Here is a 17,502-nt window from a genome sequence, read left to right as displayed (position 1 = left end):
GGGATGATTCAAAGAACTTACACAATTCACCCCTCCCGACATATCGTCCTGGTAGCCATCTTGAATACACATTCCAGGAGCCACATTCACACGTCAGAGAAATCAGAAATGTGTCTCGAATCTTTGCCATCCACCGCCGGATGTCGCTTGTAACACGTCTCGTGCCGCAGTGGTCACATGACACACGTTTTCATGGCAATCCTTCTCCTTTTTTTCTGGTACCCAGGAGCTTCCTCGCAACGCCGTGTATGTACTCTATTCCTTTCCTAAAGGCACACAGAGGGCTTCCGATCCGTCTAGAAGAAGAAGCCCACCCAATCCATATACCCACCACACTTTTTGTGTTCTGTACAGCGCGCACATGCACCACCACCACCACCGTTCCGGTGAAATCGGATCAATAAAGCTGTTTTCTCTTGCCCACTTCTCTTGAAATTTTCCTCTCGTGGATCGACCGCCATGTTACGGGCGAATCATCCAAATTTCCAACTGGATATTACAATTCTGTAGCTGTACAATTTACAAAGTATTCACAAAAATTCCCGTAAGTGCATGAATTCTTTTTGTTCATTTAGTACTTCGTTTGATAATACTTTTGTGAATGGTACAATCTGCTATCGAACGGTAAGTGTTGGAATCATTATTTAGAGATCGTTTTTCTTCGTTCATTACCGGCTAAAATTTTCTAAGGAAAATTTCATGGGAAAAAAGTGTGAAATTTCTTCAAGAGAGAATACCTGGGAGCACAATTTTCAACTAGATAATTATTAAACTTAATTATTTGAATACATTTATTCATATAAAATGTACGTGGCGCCGAATAAGAATGAATGTGTTATGATCTGGCACCAGAAGAGTCATTACATGAATAATGGGCTTTTTTTTGCTGGAATCAAATAATTGTAACTGAAAATTTTAAAAATTGATTATTTGATTTTTAATTCTTTTTTCCTGCATTATAAGCTTTTATAGTCTAGAAATCTGTAAATGTATTTTTTAATGGATAAAATTTTGAAAAATTTCTGAAAATCTAAATTAAGAAGAAATTTCTGAAAATAAATCTTTAGAGGAAATTTTTAAAACTGCTTTCTCAAGAAATTTTTTGAGAATCAGAGAAGAAATATCTAAAATCTAAATACTGATATTTGCAAGTAGTTTCTAAATACTGATATTTGCAAGTAGTTTCTAAATACTGATATTTGCTAGTAGTTTCTAAATACTGATATTTGCAAGTAGTTTCTAAATACTGATATTTGCTAGTAGTTTCTAAATACTGATATTTGCAAGTAGTGTCTAAATACTGATATTTGCAAGTAGTTTCTAAATACTGATGTTTGCAAGTAGTTTCTAAATACTCATATTTGCAAGTAGTTTCTAAATACTGATATTTGCAAGTAGTGTCTGAATACTGATATTTGCAAGTAGTTTCTAAATACTGATATTTGCAAGTAGTTTTTAAATACTGATATTTGCAAGTAGTTTCTAAATACTGATATTTGCTAGTAGTTTCTAAATACTGATATTTGCTAGTCGTTTCTAAATACTGATATTTGCTAGTCGTTTCTAAATACTGATATTTGCAAGTAGTTTCTAAATACTGATATTTGCTAATAGTTTCTAAATACTGATATTTGCAAGTAGTTTCTAAATACTGACGTTTACAATAGAATCTGAAAACTGATGTTCAGCAGAACTTATTTCCAAAATGTCATGTTTATAAGAAAGTTCTGGAATTAAAAATGAAGAAATTTGCGGAAATATAAATTAAGAAGAAATTTCTGAAAATCAAAATTTAGAGGGAAATTTTTAAAACATATTTTTTTGAGAAATTTCCGGGAATCAAAACAATTCATAAGAAATATCTAAAAACTGATGTTTACAAGGAATTCCTAAAAACTGATATTTGTAAGAAGTTTGTAAAACTCATACCTACAAGAAAATTTCTAAAAATCTCTTTTTAAAAAAAAAATAAAAAAATTAATGTTTACTATAATTACTTTCATTTCTAAAAATGAAAATTAAGAAGAAATTTAAAAAAAACCCTGCAATTTCTCAAAACTGATATGTACTAACAGAGATTTTTTTTAAATCAAAATTTTGAAGAAATATCTGAAAATTAAAATTAACAAACATTTCTGAGAATCAACATTAAGAAGAAATAAAAATATTTCATCATATTGAATGGACAATTTATTATGACCACTTGTTTGAAAAATCCATTGTTGATAGTTATTATTGTTGAAAAGTTAATATTGTTAAAATTATGAAACTTGATTATATGTTATTTATTTCTTAACAATATGTGTGTGTTATTTCATTATTTCAATACAATTTAATTTCATTATTTCAATACAATTTCATTTCATTATTTCAATACAATTTAATTTCATTATTTCAATACAATTTAATTTCATTATTTCAATACAATTTAATTTCATTATTTCAATACAATTTAATTTCATTATTTCAATACAATTTAATTTCATTATTTCAATACAATTTAATTTCATTATTTCAATACAATTTCATTTCATTATTTCAATACAATTTCATTATTTCAATACAATTTCATTATTTCAATACAATTTCATTATTTCAATACAATTTCATTTCATCATTACAATACAATTTCATTTCATCATTACAATACAATTTCATTTCATCATTACAATACAATTTCATTTCATCATTACAATACAATTTCATTTCATTGCTTCAATACAATTTCATTAAATTATTTCATAACAATGTCAATTCATTATTTCATAAAAATGTCATTTCATTATTTCATAAAATTGTCATTTCATTATTTCATAAAAATGTTATTTCATTACTTCACGACGAAATTATTTCATCCTGTACTTGACAACAATAGATTTTCAATGACCACCAGGAATCTTTTGATTGATACCATCAAATGTAATATTGCACTGAAAGAAAATTTTATAAAATATTTTTATGTAGTCTGTAAATATTCATACCTTAACAATGAATTTTAAACACACCGACCGTAAAAAGCCATTTATTGATCATTTTCAAACATTTAATATATTTTGTTAAGATTTACTTGATATTTTAATAATTGTCTCGCCTAATGTAATTTATTAAACAAAGGTAAAAATGAAGCACCTATTTTGATACCTATCAACATATTTGTATGATTTTATTGATCTCTATTTTTTCAGCAATATACACAAATCAACAATGGTCAAGTGGAATTTTCCTTTGAATATTATGGAATATTCATTATTTCGTTAATATTTATTCTCCCAACAAGTATGCCCGTCAAAGTTGTTAAAATAGTTCTATTTTTGCTTTTTACTATCGAATAATTATGATTTTATTTTTATTTGTTGTCTCAATAATGTGATAATCAAAAATGGATTTTCAAACAATTATATATTCTGATAAATACTTGATTTAATTTTTCATTCTATTTTCTGTTTCATTCAAATTATTCATATGATTTCATTAATAATTATTTTTTTCAACTATCTATTCGACAACAATGGATTTTCAAAGAAAAAATGTTCATGATAATCTACGTTAATGTTATTAAATACTTCAAAAAATTCCGATCATGAATAAACGATCATGAAATATCTTCCGGTTAATATTATAAGTATGATTTTATTTACGTTTATTTCCTTAACAATGTACTTGCCAATTAGAGGTTTTCAAACAATGATCAATTTTCCATTTATCATTGCTAAAAATGTTTTGGAAAATTTATCCGTCAACAATTGATTTTTATAAACAATGGTCTCGAGAGAAATATTTTCATGGTACCAAATTTTTATGATTTTATTCATAGGCCTATTTATTTTTTTTTAACAATATGCAACTGGATGATAATTGATTATATAATTGATTGATATACAAAAAGAGTGGGTTATGATAAATTTTCTATACAATATCAGGAAATATTTTCATTATTGAATATTATGAGGAATTTAAAAATATGTAAATATTTTGCAGTTGGTATCGTAATTGCACAATTTTGGCATTGTTTATTTTCTAAATAATATATATATATGCTGCGGTTAATGTGATTATTATACATAATAACCGGTTATATTGTACATAATCGTCGAGATTTTCTGTAAGTTTGATAAATTTCGCAGAATTAATCACTAATATCAGTGATTATACATAGTTCCCAAGCGTCGTTGGTAAATTTAATTAAGTACTAAAAAAAATTATCACTTTAGTGGCAATTATGCATAATAACCAAGCGTCGTGTCGTTGGTGAACATGACAAATCATACTATATATAGCACATGATAACTCATACCTGTATTGTATCATGAAATCGGGGTATGATCATGAAATTTGTTATCAGGGTCCGATTATATTCATCACGCACACTAGACTCGTTTGGAATTTTTTTCCATAACTATGAAATTCACCAATTACACTAGTACTTATATACATAATCACCGATAAAGATCATGAATTTCAAGCACTTTACCACCGACACTTGGTTATTATGCATAATCACCGGTAAAAGTGATATTTTTCTAGTGTTTATCAAATTTACGAACGATGCTTGGGTATTATGTGCATTCGACGGATCACAAAAGTGTGATAAATTCATCAAACTTACCAAGATTTTTGGTAAGTATGCATAATAACCGGTCATTATGTATAGTGAAAAATTTATCAAATTTACCAATTTATCCAATTTATCAAAACGACACGTTTTCAGGTGTTAAAATTCATTTCCCTATTTATAACAACAACCAATATTAAAAATTATAATCAATAAATCGATAGTAAATTTATTTCAAAAAAAAAAAAGACGATAAAATATCTGATGAGAATAAAATAGTAAGAAGAAACCTCAAAAATGATGTCATGACATTGCAATTGCTTATTATGATAATAATTATTTTACTAATTATACAACTATAATTATATGTAAGTTATATATGCAAATTATGCATTTCCGTTTAATTTACGCCTTCCATGCTGTATTTTCAAATTAACGGAGTCGAGGTGGCTTAACTTGCACCATAAATTTATGAAAAGTAATTAATCATTTTAATTTTCATAACCATAACTAGTTTGTTTAATTAGCTAAATATCTATCTTTTACCGACAGGGGTGAATAATTAATATAATTAATACATGTCAATACTCTGTTCATAAGTTTTTATAACTATGTAGCTGTCTGAAATGTCTAAAATTATATGCAATATTCAATATTTATAGTTGTAACATAATAATTGCAGATATATTCTCAATTTTGAATAATTCATTACTCAAACATTTCAGGTTCGCGGCACCCAATCTCAAAAGGTACCATAAAGTGTCAGACAAATCCTTTTAGAGAATCACTATTCTCGTATAATACAGTACTTCCCAAACACAGTCGGACCCGCTTAATCGGATATCAACGATTCCAACGCACAATATCGGATTAAGCGGGGTATCCGATTATGCGGCGAACAATTCAACTGTCATCTTATAACGTTAGTACAGTTTGTATATTGTAAACGGGGTGGATTAATAAAACTTCTCTTAAAAAGAAATGAGAATTATAAATGTACTTTTCATTAAGAAAGTTAACGTTCTCTATTGGTTTTGCAGAGAACGAAATTAGAAAAAAGTTAAATGTACGTATTGAAGACAACTCGAATACTGGGAAGCCAGTACCTACTCTTAAAAGGTATTTATCTTAATCTTGGTAACATATTTTCCATGAATTTTTTTCATCCATTTCTGTATTAACATTTGACGTGTGAAGCGTCAACGCGTAATATTCGATTAAGCGGGGAAAAGTCGTTTCAAATTATCATATTAACCGCGAAACTTTAACATTGTCTCTACGGGAGAAATTTTGTTGCCGGAGGGTTTTACCCGTTTAAGCGGGTTATCCGATCAAGCGGTACCAACTGTTACTCCAAAACACGTACTGTAATACACTTTGAGTCGCCGGAGCATGTTAAGGAGCCGCAGCCCACCGTTTGAGAATCACTGGATCACGTATTGTAGTGGTGATAAGTAACCAATCTCATATTACGCATGAGCTTGGATCAAAAATAATTCTTCGGTAACTAAAGTCTCGTGATCTCGGAAGCCTTGATTTCTTTCTATAGGGGAAGGGGGGGGGGAAAGAGCGGAATCTGAAAAACAGAGTGTACACATTAAGGGAACCGGAGACACCCTGCTTCACAACTCAGAGGGGTATCGAAGCATTCCCGAATGATGGGTGAACACGTTACCAAATTTGAAGAGGATATCTCTGCTATGATCGGGGCAAACACCATAGGGAAACTGCAACACAGCACTGACAATATGGTACAGGGCGTTTCAAAAAGAATCATTCGATTTAAAAAAACATAACTGTTCAACTTTTGATCGAATAATGTATGGGTAGAAAGAGGGAAATCTCGAGTTTCACGCAGTTGCCGGCAGGTAGCGCTAACGCTCTTCCTTCGACCTTTGACTTATGAAGACCGGACACACCCCGCTTCCCATACATCATCATCGATGGGGGGGGGGTTTCGATTTGTTGACTTTTGATGACAAGGGGGGAGGAGGGGGGGGGTTTTTGATAATGCTTACGTCATCAACCACCCTTAATGAAAATATGAAATATTTTTAATGACATCTTACTCGGTGCGCCAAAAACGAGAAAAACCTTTCGATAGTTTGTGGGCACTTGAAGTAACATTCCCCCTATTGATAAGTGCCCTATAAAGACACTTCAGTTATCTCTAAATGTTTCGCGGATTCAAGTGCTCTGGAACTGGACCACGCATCACTCAAGTGATCCGTAATTATATGCCGCGACACCATAGCCTTGCATTGTCCCTCACCAATCGATACTGGTGTCCCCTTGTAAAAGCAGTCGATTGGCGGTATACTAAATATCCTATCCATCCCATCGAAAATTTTGAACACTTCGATTATATCTCCTCGACACCTGCATTCATCCGATGTAAACATATTCAAAAAATGAAGTCTCTCTTCATAACTCAAACCCCGTGTGCCAATAAGGACACGCGTAGCTCTTCTCTGCACCCCTACAACCAAGTCTATGAGTGGTCTGCAGGTATGGTCTCCAAAACCTTACAGCATACTACAGTCCAGGACGAACTAAGCCTCTAAGAAGCGGAAGAATGACTTTAGGAGAACGCGAAGAGACCTTTTTGAAAATGAGACGAAGCATTCTATTTGCTTTTTTGACCACCACTGAACAATGTTCAGAAAACCTAAGCCGCTCGTCAATGAGAATTCCCAAATCGGTGACCCTAGTTGCATCCGGGGTAGTGACACCATTCAACTCGTAAGAGAGTGTATTTTTCTATAGGTGGGTGGGTTTGAACCCATGTACCCTGAACTCTTCTCATCTGTAACTCCGTATCTTACCAACCCACCACGACAGTATTTCAAATCGGGTGATTATTTTTGAAGCACCCTATACATCGAGCTTCCACGCACCTCTCTCTTCAAGAAAACGGCATAAAAAATACACAGGGTGTCCCATAAATTCGTAAATAGTTTAAAAATTCATTAAAAAAAATTAAAAGAATCGGTGTATTTGAATGTGGTTTACGCAAAGGTTATTCTCGTGAAGCACCAATAGTGATTAATTGCAACGCCATCAAAAAGGAAAATCCAGAAATGAACTGTTAATTATACGTATTTGTATTTGTTAATCATACATAATCCTTGTACAACCTGATAACTTTCGTTATGCTTCACCCGGCGCATGGTTTTTGAAATTGTATACATATGATTGCGCATATATACTTTAGTAGGGGCCATTTAGATCCTATGATATAGGAACCCCAATTATTATTTTTTCCTTATTGTATTTCAGTATTCTCTCCTTATTGTATTTCAGTATTCTCTCCTTATTGTATTTCAGTATTCTCTCCTTATTGTATTTCAGTATTCTCTCCTTATAGTATTTCAGTATTCTCTCCTTATAGTATTTCAGTATTCTCTCCTTATTGTATTTCAGTATTCTCTCCAGTCCAAACACGCCCTCTGGGCAATGAGTTAAAATCGCGTGAGCGACAGAGCCTGGTCGTGTTCGGTCCGTTCTCTGTAACGTTAATCATAAACTCTGCATTTTATGGGACCTCTGATTTGCATATTTCCCATGATTTGCTTTCGTGCAGCGCTCTCTATATTTTTAACTAACGTTATTTTTCCCCTACCGAAATAAATCTCTGGAAATAGCTTCTTCTCGCAAATCACATTCAAATAAACCGATTTCTTCAATTATTTTACTAATTTGAGGGACACCCGGTACGTAAAAAAAAATTGTTATTTTTTTTTTTTTAGAACAAACACTTCCATACACAAAGAACGAGACTTTTAAAAACCGTGATCTCAACAGCTGCATTGATACAAGCATGTTCAGTAATAGCCGGAGGTTCGTACGATTATGATGAGCAGATCAGATGGCCATGAGGGTTATTATCAGGTGACTAATAAACAAGCATGATCCTTATCAGGTCGTTTGTTTTACGGAAGAAATGAAACAAAAGATATTTAAGGCAATGAACGGATAAGTACGTTCAGTCAGTGTTCGTTATGATTTATGCGTACGTGCATGTGGGTGGGTGTCCGTTATGGTAATTATGACGCACTGTCACTGAATTATTATTGCTAAGATGACTTCATGTAAGTATAGTTTGACGATGCCCAGTTAATTTTTAGAACTGATAAGTATTATCTATTGTTATCACGCTTATCTGCGTTGAAGAGAATCGAAAATTTTCGATATATATATATATATATTGTTGGAATATATTATCATTATTTTTTCCGGATAAAATCATCCTTGGAAATTATACCCCCTTTTTCAGATTCGCGGCACTCTTAATAATTGATAGTGCCGCGGCACACCGTTTGGGTTCTGTAGTAAGGATGCCTATGGGTACAGCCCCCCCCCCCCCCGATTACACGGATAAGTACGTTCAATATTAGCTTTAACCTTTTTCTCTGTGGGGGAAATTTTGGTTACAGAGTATTCTATTCGTTTAAGCGTGGTATCCGTTTATCCGCTATTCGTTTAAGCGTGGTCTATTGTATCGCATCGGCTACTTTTTAGTTCTGGAACAAATTTTATCGTCTGCTTTATGCTGGAAAAACGATCATTAAAACAATCGTAGCCACCTCGTTGGGCATTTTAACTGTTGTGGCCTTGTATTTGTATACTGTACTAGAGTCATCTTTTCTCCGTTGTACGTGATCACCTTGGTGCTTTTTGAACCCCCAAAGGGTGCTCAATGCTTTCCTATTCTTGAGGTTTGGAAAACAATTTTACAGGTCATTCGATATGCATACAAGGATTACATTAAAATTTTTGATAAATTTCTGCCGAATATTGCCAATTTTCTCCAAATGACGCAAATTTTTATCATTTATTGCTTACTCTATCCATGCGATCACTTTTTCTATCAAACCGAACACGACTCTGGTCTATCGTCATCATGGACAATACGCACGAGTGCATATGTCGTATTGTGCGTGAATTTTTAGTGCATTTACGATCACTAGCAAAAATCCAAACCATATTCTTTTCTCCGAGGACCAGGACCGTTTCCAGAGCACCATGAACCACCGAACAAGTGATGTTCAATAGGGTCTCTATCTAACTGGAATTAACAGCCCGCTAGTAACAGACTTACTCTCGAAAATTTTGTTACCAGATTTCATAAACATTATATAACCTAGGCCTTCGGGCCCATGTTTGACGAATAGTGGTCTGATTTATGTTAGCGTAATGATAATGATGATGTAAATAAACTTTTAGGTATAACCTGAATTAGCATTTGTGCACATACAGGTACACATACATGTTATCGCCAAAGCCCGAAGTTGGTCACTTCGTCAACTGGCTGGGCTCTCTATATGTCGATCCCTATATCGATCAAAGAAATCTGAATATCAATATCTTAGTGATCCATATATAGGGATATGTAGCAATCGACGTATTTCGGACGTACTTCAAAGCCCGAATTTCGGACATTGGCTGGATCAACTGGGCTAGCCAGTTCGCGAAGTGGTCAATTTCGGGCTTCGGGAAGTAACACATACAGTGGTTTCGGCAGTGGTTCTTAACCGTGAGTCTACGGATACTTTTGGGGGTGTTTGGAGAGGTTGCAGGGGCTTTCTCAGTGAGCGTGAAGCAAAACTACTGTATATACTTATTTTTTGTGTGCTGAATATTGTTCTCTAAAGGGGTTCGCGGGGTTTTAGTCTTATCGGAGCAGGTTAAGAACCCGTGAGGCAGGGTAATCAGACATCATGGTTCAACTAGACAATACTGTTTTGAGGACCTATAATACCTATCGATTTTTTCATTATCCGAGGAACATACGTTTCGTAATTTGGGCATAATAAACAATATTTAGCGAAATTTGACTATTAGCAATAAAGATATTTGCCGAGAATTTGGTCGATATCACGCTTTTTGTCTTATGCAAATCAGGTTACTTTGCAGGCCTCAATACATATAGGCTAAATTTTAGTAATATGGTAAATATAGCGTGTGTGCGATGTAAAATATGGAAATACATTGTTAACGATATATCGCCAAAGTTCTCAAACTGCAGTGACAACAAAACCACGCAATATATCTCACGTGCGTTAACACTTTATCTCTTATCTCCTTTCACGGTCGCCATTTCTTCTCCTGTCGTGATAACGCGATCAACATTGTATGCGATCCTCTGCTTCGGTCGATACTGTCATTTACGGAATACAAGTAACATGTAAATGGAAAAAAACGTCATTCAGTTTTTATGTGACCCGTTGAAGGAACATTTATATTGAGAGCCTGATCAGGTAGGTCGATTGGATCAATGATTATATGCGTTACGGTAAAAGCCCGGAGACGGTAAATCCTGGGTTTTAACGCTCAAATCTATGATTTGCCGAAGTGATCTGGTAAAAATAAGGAAAAATGTTTCTGAAAAAGATCACATGCCGGGCTTTTACTAAATTATTCACCAGTGGCCTACGAAGCCAAACGTAATATGATTATGAATTGATAAAAAGTATTAATATCCAAGTAATGTGTACTCCCATGTTACAGGTCGATAATTCTAGATCTTTTGGGCGTTTATTCTGCAGAACATGATTGTCTTTTATAAAAAACAGTTAAAATTTTCTTAATTCATAGCTATTTGATGGCATATAAGCAAAAGAAAGCTTACCTAATTAATCACTCAAGTGGCCCACAACTAATTCTTGAGTGCCCATGCTCATCTAAAGTTTGAGCACCCCTACTTTTGACAGAGATGAATGATTTTTCATGTCAATATCATGTTGTATTGTTTTAGAATTAGTAGGTTGATTGTGGTTATTTAATTGTATGTGACGCCTATATGCAGGGAAAGATTTTTTTCAAACTTATGGCTTGAAAGCTCTTGTAAGTGTGACTTATTCGTTTGTTGAACAATCTGAAGTCCTGAAGTGTGACTTACTGAAAGCTTTAAAAGCTCTCAGAAAAGCGACTTCTTCCTTGGATGAGAGCTGCAAAAGCTGTTTAACTTGTATTGGACCAAGCATTATAGATATTAAATAATTTATTTGATTTTTTCAGAAGACAGATTTCCTGAAAAATCAATTTGATTTTAATTATTTCAAGTCATATTGATGTAATTATACAGGGTGCCCCATAAGTTTGTAAAAGGTATAGAAAATTATAAGAATTGAACTAATTGGAAAATTGGAATGCGGTTTGCGAAAAAGTTGTTCTCAAAAAGGGGAGATTTGTTTTTGGTACAGAAAAAAACTTAGTTCAAATTTGTATCAACAGGGTGCTGTAAACCAGTCCTACATTAGTAATTGAACCTGAAATTTTAACTTTGTCTCTTTTGTGTCCGAAACGTTTGTGAAGCTACAGCTGGTGATTCGCGGCTGAGGTAAAACCCACTTCACCAATAGTGCACCAATATCCACACCATAATGAAAACCTTATGCAAGTGCTACTAACAGGAAAATTCAGAAATGATCTATTAACCGTACGGCCTGCATTTTATAGAACTCTGATTTGTGCATATTCCCAGAGGTTTCCTTTCGTGCAGTGCCTCTGATGACTAAAATTTCGAAACGAAATAACGAAGAAGAAAAAAGAAAGAAAAGAATTCTCCCTTCGTGAGAACAAATTTTTTGCAAACCGCATTCAAACATAATAATACCTTCAATTTTTATGAATTTTTAAATTGTTTACGAATATATGAGACATCCTGTGTATCTTAAGTTTAAATTTTGAAGTATCAAATTAAGCGAAATAAATGCTTCTTAATGAGCTGATATCGTCGGCTTTAAATCATGCAACCTATTTCTTGATCGAAAACTGAAAGTTGTGAAACGCGACTTAATAAAAGCTATGAAAGTTCTGTAATGCTACTTATCCCTTGAATGAAAGTTGTGAAAGCTACTGAATGAAAGCTGTGCCAGTTCTTGAATGGAAGCTGTGAAAGCTATTGAGTGAAAGTTGTGCCAGCTATTGAATGAAAGCTGTGTCAGTTCTTGAATAAAACCTATGCCAGTTCTTGAATGAAAGCTGTGAAAGCTATTGAATGAAAGCTATGAAAGCTGTGAAAGCTATTGAATGAAAGCTATTGAATGAAAGCTATTGAATGAAAGCTATTGAATGAAAGCTATGAAAGCTGTGAAAGCTATTGAATGAAAGCTATTGAATGAAAGCTATTGAATGAAAGCTATTGAATGAAAGCTATTGAATGAAAGCTATTGAATGAAAGCTATTGAATGAAAGCTATTGAATGAAAGCTATTGAATGAAAGCTATTGAATGAAAGCTATTGAATGAAAGCTATTGAATGAAAGCTATTGAATGAAAGCTATTGAATGAAAGCTATTGAATGAAAGCTATTGAATGAAAGCTATTGAATGAAAGCTATTGAATGAAAGCTGTGCCAGTTCTTGAATGGAAGCTGTGAAAACTATTGAATGAAAGCTGTGAAAGCTATTGAATGAAAGCTGTGAAAGCTATTGAATGAAAGCTGTGAAAGCTATTGAATGAAAGCTGTGAAAGCTATTGAATGAAAGCTGTGAAAGCTATTGAATGAAAGCTATGAAAGCTATTGAATGAAAGCTATGAAAGCCGTGAAAGCTATTAAATGAAAGCTGTGAAAGCTATTGAATGAAAGCTATGAAAGCCGTGAAAGCTATTGAATGAAAGCTGTGAAAGCTATTGAATGAAAGCTGTGAAAGCTATTGAATGAAAGCTTTGAAAGCTATTGAATGAAAGCTATTGAATGAAAGCTATGAAAGCTGTGAAAGCTATTGAATGAAAGCTGTGAAAGCTATTGAATGAAAGCTATGAAAGCTGTGAAAGCTGTACCAGTTCTTGAATGAAAGCTATTGAATGAAAGCTATTGAATGAAAGCTATTGAATGAAAGCTATGAAAGCTGTGAAAGCTATTGAATGAAAGCTATTGAATGAAAGCTATTGAATGAAAGCTATTGAATGAAAGCTATTGAATGAAAGCTATTGAATGAAAGCTATTGAATGAAAGCTATTGAATGAAAGCTATTGAATGAAAGCTATTGAATGAAAGCTATTGAATGAAAGCTATTGAATGAAAGCTATTGAATGAAAGCTATTGAATGAAAGCTATTGAATGAAAGCTATTGAATGAAAGCTATTGAATGAAAGCTATTGAATGAAAGCTATTGAATGAAAGCTATTGAATGAAAGCTATTGAATGAAAGCTGTGCCAGTTCTTGAATGGAAGCTGTGAAAACTATTGAATGAAAGCTGTGAAAGCTATTGAATGAAAGCTGTGAAAGCTATTGAATGAAAGCTGTGAAAGCTATTGAATGAAAGCTGTGAAAGCTATTGAATGAAAGCTGTGAAAGCTATTGAATGAAAGCTATGAAAGCTATTGAATGAAAGCTATGAAAGCCGTGAAAGCTATTAAATGAAAGCTGTGAAAGCTATTGAATGAAAGCTATGAAAGCCGTGAAAGCTATTGAATGAAAGCTGTGAAAGCTATTGAATGAAAGCTGTGAAAGCTATTGAATGAAAGCTTTGAAAGCTATTGAATGAAAGCTATTGAATGAAAGCTATGAAAGCTGTGAAAGCTATTGAATGAAAGCTGTGAAAGCTATTGAATGAAAGCTATGAAAGCTGTGAAAGCTGTACCAGTTCTTGAATGAAAGCTATTGAATGAAAGCTATTGAATGAAAGCTATTGGATGAAAGCTATTGAATGAAAGCTATTGAATGAAAGCTATTGAATGAAAGCTATTGAATGAAAGCTATTGAATGAAAGCTATTGAATGAAAGCTATTGAATGAAAGCTATTGAATGAAAGCTATTGAATGAAAGCTATTGAATGAAAGCTGTGCCAGTTCTTGAATGGAAGCTGTGAAAACTATTGAATGAAAGTTGTGAAAACTATTGAATGAAAGTTGTGAAAACTATTGAATGAAAGTTGTGAAAACTATTGAATGAAAGTTGTGAAAACTATTGAATGAAAGTTGTGAAAACTATTAAATGAAAGTTGTGAAAGCTATTGGATGATGGCTGTGAAAGCTCTTGAATATGACTTATCCTTGAATGGAAGTTGTGTGTGACAAATCTCTTTAACTCATAATTGATGAAGCTTCGAAACAAATCTAAATTTTTCTTGAAATTCTTATTTGATTTTTTCATTAAACTCGAATTAAACTATTTCAAGTGACTGTGGTGCAATAATACAACTTTAGAGTTCAAATTACGAAGTATCTGACTGAGTCTTTAAGACTCCCATAAGCTTCCCTGTTTGATGCTGCTCCGTACGAGCTGGATGAAGAAGTGAAAAAGCTGTTTGTATGTGATAGTTGAGTGTGTGAGTGTAAGTGTATAAGAGGCGATTACGAAGTATCAAAGTTAGCGAAATACATAAGTGCTTATTTTTTTTTTAAATACATCAATAAGAAATATGACACTGGATGACAAATGTCCTCAATTGAGGACAGCAAAATATTTGAAAAGAAAGTTGAAGTTAAACTGAATTGAATGATGTTAGTTCTGTCACATTAAACACTGTAATCTAAGTCATCAATTAATAAAGATGCATGAAAACAACAATATAATGTCGGTGATATAAAGTGGAAAACAAATGTATCACGCGATAATAAAATACACTAACTTCAAGAGTCAATTTCTGAACCAAAAATGGCTTCTCGAGAATTTTTTCAATGCCAGGTTAGGGTTGTCATTTACACATGCTAAAATATACAATATCTAGGCTGCAAGGCTAAAATATTATATAAAGTCAGATCCTCGCTGTTCTCAAAAGAGGATTCTGGCGGAAACGAATTAAAGCTGATAGGACAAGCAGTTTCAAAGTCTGTGCCCTTTTTTATTGAAATATTGAAAGCCACGGAAGCTCTCGAATGCGACTTATCCCTTAAGTGAAAGCAGTGAATGCTCTCGAATGTGACTTATCTCTTGAATAAAAGGTGCGAAAGGTCCCGAATTCGGCATATCCCTTGAATAAATTCTGAGAAAACTCTTGAATACAAGCCGTGGACTTTCGATGCAACTCTTGAATGGAAGATGTCGACGCTTAAATATGTATTATATTAAACAGTATCCTCAAAAACTGCATAAGATATATTTATGTCCCCGCATTCAGAATGTTCAAAAAATTTAATTAAAGTGGATGTGTTCGATATTCTCGCTCGTGTATGGCCCTCAGTGTATTTGATTCAGCAGGTGGGCGTCTGAAAGGGAACAGAAATAAAAATAAATTCCACCCTCTTGGCGTGTTCCGTTATTCCGTTCGGAGATCGATAGACGTCGGTCGTATTTCTAGAAGATAGTAGTTGACCTATGCGCGAAAACCGGCGCTTCTCTGTAAAGCACGCGCGGTCGGGGAAGTACGGACATTATACTCCAGAAAGGAAACGCGTGGGCGATCAACAGTACTATTTCCGCCGCGCGCTTTTCATTTAAATGAATACCAGTTCGATCAGAACCCATTTCGGGACAGCAATAAATTCGTTTCTCTGTAGAAAATAGAACCACCCACGCCGTGTTGGACCAGAAAGAAAAAGGAGCTTATCACAGCCCTCTCCTTGCGGCGGTCGCTTCTGGTATTATTGCATTTATGCTTTAAGAAATAATCCTTCTTATCAACTCATATCAGTTCGGAATACTAAATTTACCGAATTATTTGTTACATTTTCGTTGGTCTTTTAGCACGAAAACTGTAAATTAGTCTTCAGTACAATAATACTTTTAATTATTAACTTAATAAACTTTCATTTATTAACTTACATACACTTTAGTGTTCCGTTTTTACACATACAAGTCATCCATGAATAAAAACTTTGAACGTGTTTTACGAAGATTGATATTTTGTTTGACATTTTATCTGAGTTTGAAACATGATTTCTAAAAATCTATTCATTGTATCATTACAAAATTTTAATATAGTATTTTGCTGTACATTGTTGAAATTACGAATCAAAATCTAAGTTCTATCGTTTATATTTGTGTAATTACAGTGTTTTATAGACGAGATGTGTGGCATGAAATTTCATAAAATTCGCACGTACATTAACAGGTTTGAGTGTAACCATCTGTGAGCGAAATTTTGAACTTTTTATACTTATTCATCAAAAGAAAAATATTTTGATAAGTATTTTGGCGCAAACCGTACTCTTTTATGTCAACCGGTTAATTTCTTATCAATTTTTAAAATATGTCCGGGACTCATCTTGTATTATACAAGGATGACGTCACTCTCCGCTACCATACGAAGGTTTTAACAACTGGCTGTTGCGAAGATATATTTCGGAAAGAGAGAAAATTCAACTGCCCCTGCGGGGAATCGAACCCACGTCCTTTTACTTTCCGGGTGAACGCCCTAGACGACAGAGGCACAGAATCTCTCAATCTCTCCTTGGAGCTCGTGTACACTGAAAGGGGCCGTACATGGACGGCCGGACCAGACTCAGGCCAAGATCACAACCACTGACGCTGCCACCAGATGGTGACTTATACAAGGATGACGTCACTCTCCGCTCCAGTTGTTAAAACCTTCGTATGGTAGCGGAGAGTGACATCATCCTTGTATAAGTCACCATCTGGTGGCAGCGTCAGTGGTTGTGATCTTGGCCTGAGTCTGGTCCGGCCGTCCATGTACGGTCCCTTTCAGTGTACACGAGCTCCAAGGAAAGATTGAGAGATTCTGTGCCTCTGTAGTCTAGTGGTCTAGGGCGTTCACCCGGAAAGTGAAAGGACGTGGGTTCGATTCCCCGCATGAATGAATGAACGCCAGGGTCTCTGCCACCGGACTTATCCCGTTGCCGAGATCTCTTCCAGCCCAGCTTCGTGGCAGAGTCTGGAACAAAGTGAGTGCACCCAACAGTCTGAGTGTGTAGCTAGTGTTGTGTATGATATTTCAGTGCTGCCTTCTATACTTCAAATTGTGAGTGAAGTGTAATGATTGAAGATTTGTAACGTTGTAGGCCTGTTGCTCTCTATGGCGAGACTTTTTAACTTTGAGATC

The 17,502-nt window shown here is 34.1% G+C and overlaps 1 protein-coding gene across 1 annotated transcript in view; it reads left to right on the top strand.

Moving 5' to 3' along the window:
* The first annotated feature begins 237 nt into the window (after positions 1-237).
* LOC149079122 (intermembrane lipid transfer protein VPS13A-like) overlaps positions 238-17,502 on the top strand; it is a 180,890-nt gene continuing 163,625 nt past the window's right edge. Inside the window, exon 1 of the mRNA XM_089239993.1 lies at positions 238-544. The gene's annotated coding sequence lies outside the window, so the exon portion shown is untranslated. The remainder of the gene's footprint in view (positions 545-17,502) is intronic.

This window comes from Pholcus phalangioides, unplaced genomic scaffold (assembly GCF_987345545.1).
Source record: "Pholcus phalangioides strain wild (caught in Gottingen) unplaced genomic scaffold, Ppha-v1.0 ptg000012l_1, whole genome shotgun sequence".
In the NCBI taxonomy this organism is placed as follows: Eukaryota; Metazoa; Arthropoda; class Arachnida; order Araneae; family Pholcidae; genus Pholcus; species Pholcus phalangioides.
The sequence above is the reverse complement of the archived record's forward strand: the minus strand, read 5'-3'. Positions and strand labels throughout refer to the sequence as shown.